The 7,840-nt window shown below is 32.6% G+C and overlaps 1 protein-coding gene across 2 annotated transcripts in view; it reads left to right on the top strand.

Annotated features, from left to right (window-relative positions):
- Positions 1–7,840, top strand: part of LOC147834029 (uncharacterized) — a 1,152,336-nt gene that overhangs the window by 265,294 nt on the left and 879,202 nt on the right. The gene's annotated exons all lie outside the window — the stretch shown is intronic.

The following is a 7,840-nucleotide window of genomic DNA, read 5'->3' as shown; positions in this document are numbered from 1 at the left end:
TACTTTGATTATCATGTCTGAAGTTTATTATCTACTTGCATTTTAAAGACATACAGTATACATATTTTAACATCACATATATAGTGCTTTCAGTGCACTGCTTTCAGAAAATAATATAACCTTCATCCTTTCATCCCGTCATTGTTTCCAAAGAGTTTTGCAGATCAAAATAACCCAAAAGGACAAAAATTATACTTTTTTTTATACATATTTAATTCAATGTTTATGCAAATTATTATTATTATTATTATTATTATTATTATTATTATTATTATTATTGTTGTTGTTGTTGTTGCTTTAGCATAACTTGGTTACTTAACTATTTTATGACTACTTCCACTAGCAAACTCAATGCATTCAAAGAAAAAAATACATAAATGAATAAATAAATATAATAATGAATAAATTAAGATTTTACATTAAAAACAAAGATGTTGAAATTATTTCCTATTATTACATTTTAATTTTTACAGTGTATTTATTAATTTTTTTATTAATTAAATTTAATTAATTATTATTTTTATCTATTTTTATTGCATTTTATCTAATTTTATTTATTTATTTTATTTATTAATTTTATTTTACTAGTAATTAATTTATTTTTTAAATTTAATTTAATTTTTTGTTTCATTTTATTGATTTTAATTATTTATAGTTTTACTCAATTTATTTTTTTATTTTTTTATTACATTTTATTTTTTATTTATTTTTATTGTATTTTATTTTTATTATTTTTCATGTTTTATTTTAATTTAGTTTTATTTTTAATTTAATTATTTTTTTCATTTTATTTCATTTTATTTTATTTCCCCTAAACTGTCAATGACACATAGATTAACCAAAAATACAAAATTCTTATCAACACAATTGTTTCTGCCTTTAAATGTAAACTACAGGAGAAAAAAGTGCCTGTATTTTAGCTTAAAGTGACAGGCAGCAGTATATGTTTACATTTCCTTTGGGAGCTGTGGGCGGGAAATGTCCTAAAATGACATAAAAACACGATTGCTTCATTTTGAGATGATTTATGGGTTGTATATAAGTAGTGGGTGTATTTTTATTAGTATAGAGAGATTGTATACTCACACTACCAAACACACTATTATTTACAAACTCCATGTACAGTATAAGTGAATTTTGCATAACAGGTCCCATTTAAGAGGCCACAGACGGAACACACAGACAGCTTCCTTAAAGAAAAGCTCTCAATTTCATACATTTTCTATTTGCCCTCTCTTTTTCTGCTACGGCAGCACCGGGCTCCTGCTGCGTTGTGTATTGGACGGTAGGGATCACTCACTCCAATCTAGCTTCTTGCTGTTAGACCCCACACCTACTGCTGACCCCATCTCAAATCAAATGACCACCGATGGCCAGACTCCACACACACATACACACACACACACACCACTCTTTTCATTTGTAATCCAACTGGCTCCATGATATTTTCCCATGTTCAGAATGGTTCAGAAAGGAAAAGCCGGCTCTACAGGAATCCAGCAGGTGGGACCAAATCTTGAAAACACCCACTCTCAAGGTCAAAACTAATCAAAAAGAGGGGGGAAAATAGGCATTTAAAACCAGTGCATCTATGTTCGACAAATGTAAAAAAATATTTATTATGTAAGTGTATGAATATAAAGTAAGTTGTATATAAAACAAGTTTTTTTTGGTCTTTTTACTTAGTAATGTCAGATGATCTATAGACATCACGTTGTTGAGCCGGTATCTCGTTCCTCTGCCCCCCGTTCACCAATCGCCCCCAAATCCACTCGCGAAAAAATACACAATGGCTATGTTTACAATAATACACTCGTCTGAGCTCCAGGCAATCAGCGGGTGTTTCAGTAATACCCACAAAACCCCAGAGAGCAGTACATGTCAGACAGTTTATCAAGGATGTACTGCTGGATTGCTTCTCACTAAAGTTGTTAAACGTGATATTTAATAATAATAATAATAATAATTCCTTACATTTATATAGCGCTTTTCTGGGCACTCAAAGCGCTTAACTCAATGGGGGGGGGGGGGGGGGGGGGGGGGGGGGGGGGTCTCCTCATCAACCACCAGTGTGCAGCATCCACCTGGATGACGCGACGGCAGCCATTTTGCGCCAAACCGCACACCACACACCAGCTGATTGGTGGAGAGGAGACAGTTATGAAGCCAATTGTAATATGGGGATGGTTAGGAGGCCATGATGGACAGAGCCCAGTGGGCAGATTTGGCCAGGATGCCGGCGTTAACCTCTACTCTTTTCGAAGGACATCCTGGGATATTTAACGACCACAGAGAGTCGGGACCTCGGTTTAACGTCTCATCCGAAAGACGGCGCTCACTGAGCAGTATAGCGTCCCCGTCACTATACTGGGGCATTAGGACCCGTCAATATTTAATTATCTTGTCTCTATCTAACGACTCTACATGGTAATTTCAAAAACCTTAAATACTGTTGTTTGGTTGCTGTTGGTTGTGCACCTTTTAACCAACCAAGTTTGTTGATGACATCATAACGACACAGATCACTCTGCCTATGGGCTCTATCCACAGCTAGAGTTTTATAGCCAACGATAAACTTCCGGTGAAAGCTTAATGTGTGTGTTTTAAATTTTAGAAGGTTGTTTTTACAGCATCAATATTGTAATGTAATTACAATACATTCAGTTAAATAGACTTAGGCATTCATTTAGTTGTTCCAGCATAAAACAAGATGAAAGACCATCAGCAGCAACAGGCTAGCGCAGAAATTCTGTTGAAAATACTGGGGTACAATAAACTACCATGTTTTAAAGACATGGCGGAGGGAAATGGAATTTATTGCAGTGCTTCTTGTCTGATCTGAGACTCACTTCCTATTGTATATCTAACAGGCAGTGAAGATCACTGATTTTTAAAGTAATCAGATCTTAAACATGACAATTTTGTAATAAAAAGACAGTTCACCAGAAACCCTTGGGCCGCCTGGCAAAAAATAAATTGTGTGCAATTTGTCTTTATTTATTTATCATTAGGTTATGGGTAAAACAAAGACGATGTGGGTCAGTTAGTTTAAACGGTAGGCTACAAAGAATTAATTCGTTATGAATTAATGAATTATTCAAAAATAATTAATTAATCGCCGCCTATGACAACAATGCGATCGTCAATCGCAATGTTAAGCATTCAACACTGCCCACTCCTAATATATATATATATATATATATATATATATATATATATATATATATATATATATATATATATATATATATATATATATATATTTATTTATTTATTTATTTATCTGACAAAGAACGGTTTTAAAAAGCAGATAAGACAAAAACAAAAAGCCAAAACTGCGAGCCAAAACAAAAGCCAAAAAAATAAAACAAACAAATTGATAACAGGATAAGAATGTGGCAAAATCTCAAAACATGGTAAAAATCACACTGCTGCTAGGGCTTTTTACTTTCTGGATTGCTTTTCAAAACACTGCCAGTTGGGTTTAGAGAAGGGGTGGGCAGGTCAAGCTATACTTTTAAAACACTATTGGTTGGGTTTAGAGAAGGGGGTGGGTGGGTTGCATATCGGTCGATCAGTCAGCTGTCAGTCAGTTAGTCGACAGCAGCCTCTGATGGATCTACGCGAGAACAGCAGATGTGAATGGCACTTGCAAAAGAAATTTGAGATCTCATAAAGTGTAAACAGCAGCCTCTGGTGGAATTCAATCGTAATGCAGAACGTGCAGACCAAACCGTAAGGCCTAGAGATTTAAAACTTGGTCAGATGATCCATTTGGTTAACCACTACATCCCGTGACTCATCCAAATCGACTAACTATAGCACAAAAAACATTGAAAACATTGATTTTCCAACATTATTGGCAGCCCTTCGTAGACCGTTTGTCGTAGACTCAAAAACTTTACATATTTGTAAATAGCCGAAATAAAACAAATAAGATGTTCTCCAGAAGAAAAAAAAAATATTATAGGAAATACTGTGAAAAATTCCTTCTCTGTTCCTTCTCTTTTAAATCTAATTTAAAATAATTAAAAAATGTAAAAAATAAATAACAGGAGGGCGCATATATTATAAAAATAATCTATTTTTTGCAGTATAGACTAAAATTTTGTCACAAAGTCAACTTCAGTACAAAAAAACTTTAGTGTGCCACTTGTCATTCTTAATAATTGCTTCTATATTTAGTATATATATATATATATATATATATATATATATATATATATATATATATATATATATATATATATATATATATATATATATATATACTGAAAAACTTTTTTTCTCTTTTCTCATGGTGCAGAAAAATGGTGCAGCAACTATTTTCACTCAGAAATGCTTGCACACTATCTAATGAGCTAAACACTATTAACTTAACATGATTCAAAAGCTATCATCAAAAAGTGTTGCTTTCATTTTTAATCTTTAAGCTCACTTCAATTAACACCTGCTTTGACTTACAGTAACTGCAGCTGTTCTATTAGGCACAGAAGTAATAGCTCATTTCTCTTTGTTGTATAACCTTAAGAGCTGTTGGGTGCAGATGCGTGTCTCATTATCTTTTAAACAGGTGGTTGGATTTTACGCTCTGAACAAATTGACGCCCGCAGCACTGAGACTAAAGTTGGCAGTGAAGTCCAGATTTGTGTGTGCGCTCATTTTTTTTCTGGTAGACAGACAAGGTCAGATGTGGGTCCATGGCTGGGCTGCAAAAAGAGACAAATCTATATGAGGTTTTATTACACAGTGGCATCCAGCATGACAACCGATCCCTGGACCGGGTCACTACGGTCTGCTGCAACAAGAGGAATTATATAAAAACGCAAACCAAGATTTGTAATCCACACCTGGGGACGTCCAAAGGGGATGACAGGCAACCGGGAATGCTGTCGATGAGGGTTAAGGACAGGGGTGATTCTTGGATAGAAAAAGTGTAGGATAACATTACATTTGAAGTGTTCTGATGCAAAAACCTCTAAGTGTCGTCTGAAATTTACATAAAAAATGAACGTTTTTCTGAAGCTCCCCTGTTTATGTTGGGTTATTTCACTTTGAAGACCATGAAAAGTGCTTATTCTTTGCCATAAAAGTGAACCTACACACAGCAGCCTGATGAAAATGCTTATTTTAGACGGCATTTAGAGTTTTTTGCATCTGAACTCTTTGTTTTGACTAATAGGGTAGGATTATATTCGTATTGTAGTGCATAGATGAGTGTAATATTTGAGTATACTGAATAAACCAAATAGTAAACACCTATTTATTGTACAAACAAAGACTTTTACTCTTTGCATTTCTATGCAAAACATCTTTCTGTACTCTTGTATTTATTCATTTTTTTGTCTACTCATAATAAGACATGAGAATATTTTGATTACGATAATGTCACAACACCAGCAATTCTCTGACTAATAATATTAATTTAGCCGAGACTCAAACCAGCTATCTTCTTGCTGTGAGGCAACAATGCTAACCACTGAGCCATCGGGCCACTTGACAGATACAGTACTATATCGCATACAGATTATCCAACAATGTATTTCTATGTCTGAAAACAAGAATAACAAAAAGAAAATAAAAAATGATGTATTTAATTTACTAAGACTAAACCTATTTTAAAGATGAGCAGCAATGTATAATATTAAGAGCAGAAGTCTATACACAGCTATAAGCTTGAAAAATCCTGAGATATACATAACATATTATGTATATTAGCCCGCCCCATTATATAATAAATAAATTATATATATATATATATATATATATATATATATATATATATATATATATATATATATATATATATATATATTATATATATATATATATATATATATATATATATATATATATATATATATATATATATATATATATATATATAATAAATAAAACTGTGCTACTTCTTTATGTAATGTGATGTGGATGCTGACAAGGAAGTGTGGCTACCAACACAGGTTTATTGAGTGGTCAGGAAAGCAACGGTCTTAATCAGAAGCAAACAAATGTATGCAAGCAAATCCAGAGTCGTAGTCAAAAGCACAGGTGATAAGTCAGTACAGTACAGGCAGGCAGCAGACAACATAAACAAACAAACAAGGCGAGGGTCAAAACCACGTCAAAGCAAGGCAAGGAAAATTTTCACAACAGTTTAACAAGACTCAGCGTTATGTGTGTTTGATATATATATATATATATATATATATATATATATATTATTTATGCCACTTATAGTAAAATCATATAATGTGTTTTATAATAAAAAGAAGTGTATTAATCTGTCCAACAGCCATAAGCTTGAAAAATGCTTGTTTACCTGAGAGATCAATTTGTGATTAAATTATGAATTTAGCCCATCCCTACTTTTTAACATACAAGTAAATAGCTTTGCTACCACTCTAATATTTCACAACTTGTTTTTTTTTAAATTTGTGTTCATTTTCATCACATCAGAAAACATTTTCTCAGGGGAATGAGTGGTGAATGCAGTGAAAATCATTTTCCTAAATGCTAAAGGGACCAAGGCTATCACAAATTTATGTACAGTTTATAAGCTTATAAAGTAAAAATATATAATAAAAAGTAAATTAAAAAAAAAAAAAAAAAAAAAAACTTTTAAAAATGGCAAAGTAATGCCTATGCATTTTGCAAATGCAAATTAATCTTATTCCCTATGGATTTTGAACAACTGAAAACTATAATTAGTTTAATTTTAATTAAGAATTCAGCAGACTTTGGCCTAACAAACAAGTCGTTTTATTTGTAATAAGGACCTTAAGTACCAATATGGGGCATCCATCTGGAAGTGGCGGCAGTCTGGGCTCTGGCTCTCAGCACGGATCGGACACCACAGTGAAGCGCTGATGAAGACGAGACTCCAATGAGGCCATAAGCAGATGGAATGGAAATGTTTTAAGTGGGGCTTTTGGCAGCGGTACCAGACTGATATGGCTCCCAAGTTGTTTTGTTAATTTACTTTTATGTAGCAAATAAAAAAAAAGTGTGGAACAGCATCATCCAAAAATTATCTGCATGTTCCAAAATTATCCTTGGACACTTAAAAAAAAAATAAATAAATACTGCGGCAGCTACATTTTCTGCATTATATTGGGTTTTGCATATCTGATTCTCAGCTGTTTTGATCCTTGTTGTAAAAAAAATGTTAACAACAATAAAACAAAATAATTTTTTATTCATTTTATTTCACTATCATCATAAATCCTGGATTTTCTATCCTGTAATAATCTCAGTTCTTGCATTTTTGTTCTTTTGTATATTGCAAATATTTCTTTCTTTCAAATATGTCCTTCAAAATGCATTTCAATATGTCTTTTTTGCTGCTGTTGTTTTTATTTGAAATAAAATTAACCCATCAGGCACCTAGATGTCAAAAAAACATCAAAAACAAATTTAAAAATGGAAATTGATTTGACATCAATTTCTTACCAAGATGTTACAACAATATCAAATCAACATTCAACATTGGTGCTAAAATAAACTAGTAAAAATTGATTACATAACACTCTTAATTGTTTTTTTTTTTTTTCAATGCCAATTTGATGTTGTTTTGACATCTGGTAGTTTACATTGTACGCAAAATCCAGCATAAATTTGGAACTTGGAATTGAAGCTTTCAGATTAACTCCTATGCAGCAGTCCCACAACATTCTGACACTCGAATAACCTGTAAAAAAAGTCTAGTGGCTGGGAATGACCTTTTTATAGTGTCTGCTATAATGTTAATGTTATTTTTTGTGTGTTTACATATATGAATATGGCCACTGTATAAATGCACTGTATAGTCACGATCTTATTGCCACATTAGATCATTATGATA

Source organism: Danio rerio, chromosome 14 (assembly GCF_052040795.2).
Source record: "Danio rerio strain M-AB ecotype USA chromosome 14, GRCz13ab, whole genome shotgun sequence".
NCBI classification, from domain to species: Eukaryota; Metazoa; Chordata; class Actinopteri; order Cypriniformes; family Danionidae; genus Danio; species Danio rerio.
Note: the sequence above shows the minus strand (reverse complement) of the source record. Positions and strands in the feature narration are given on the sequence as shown.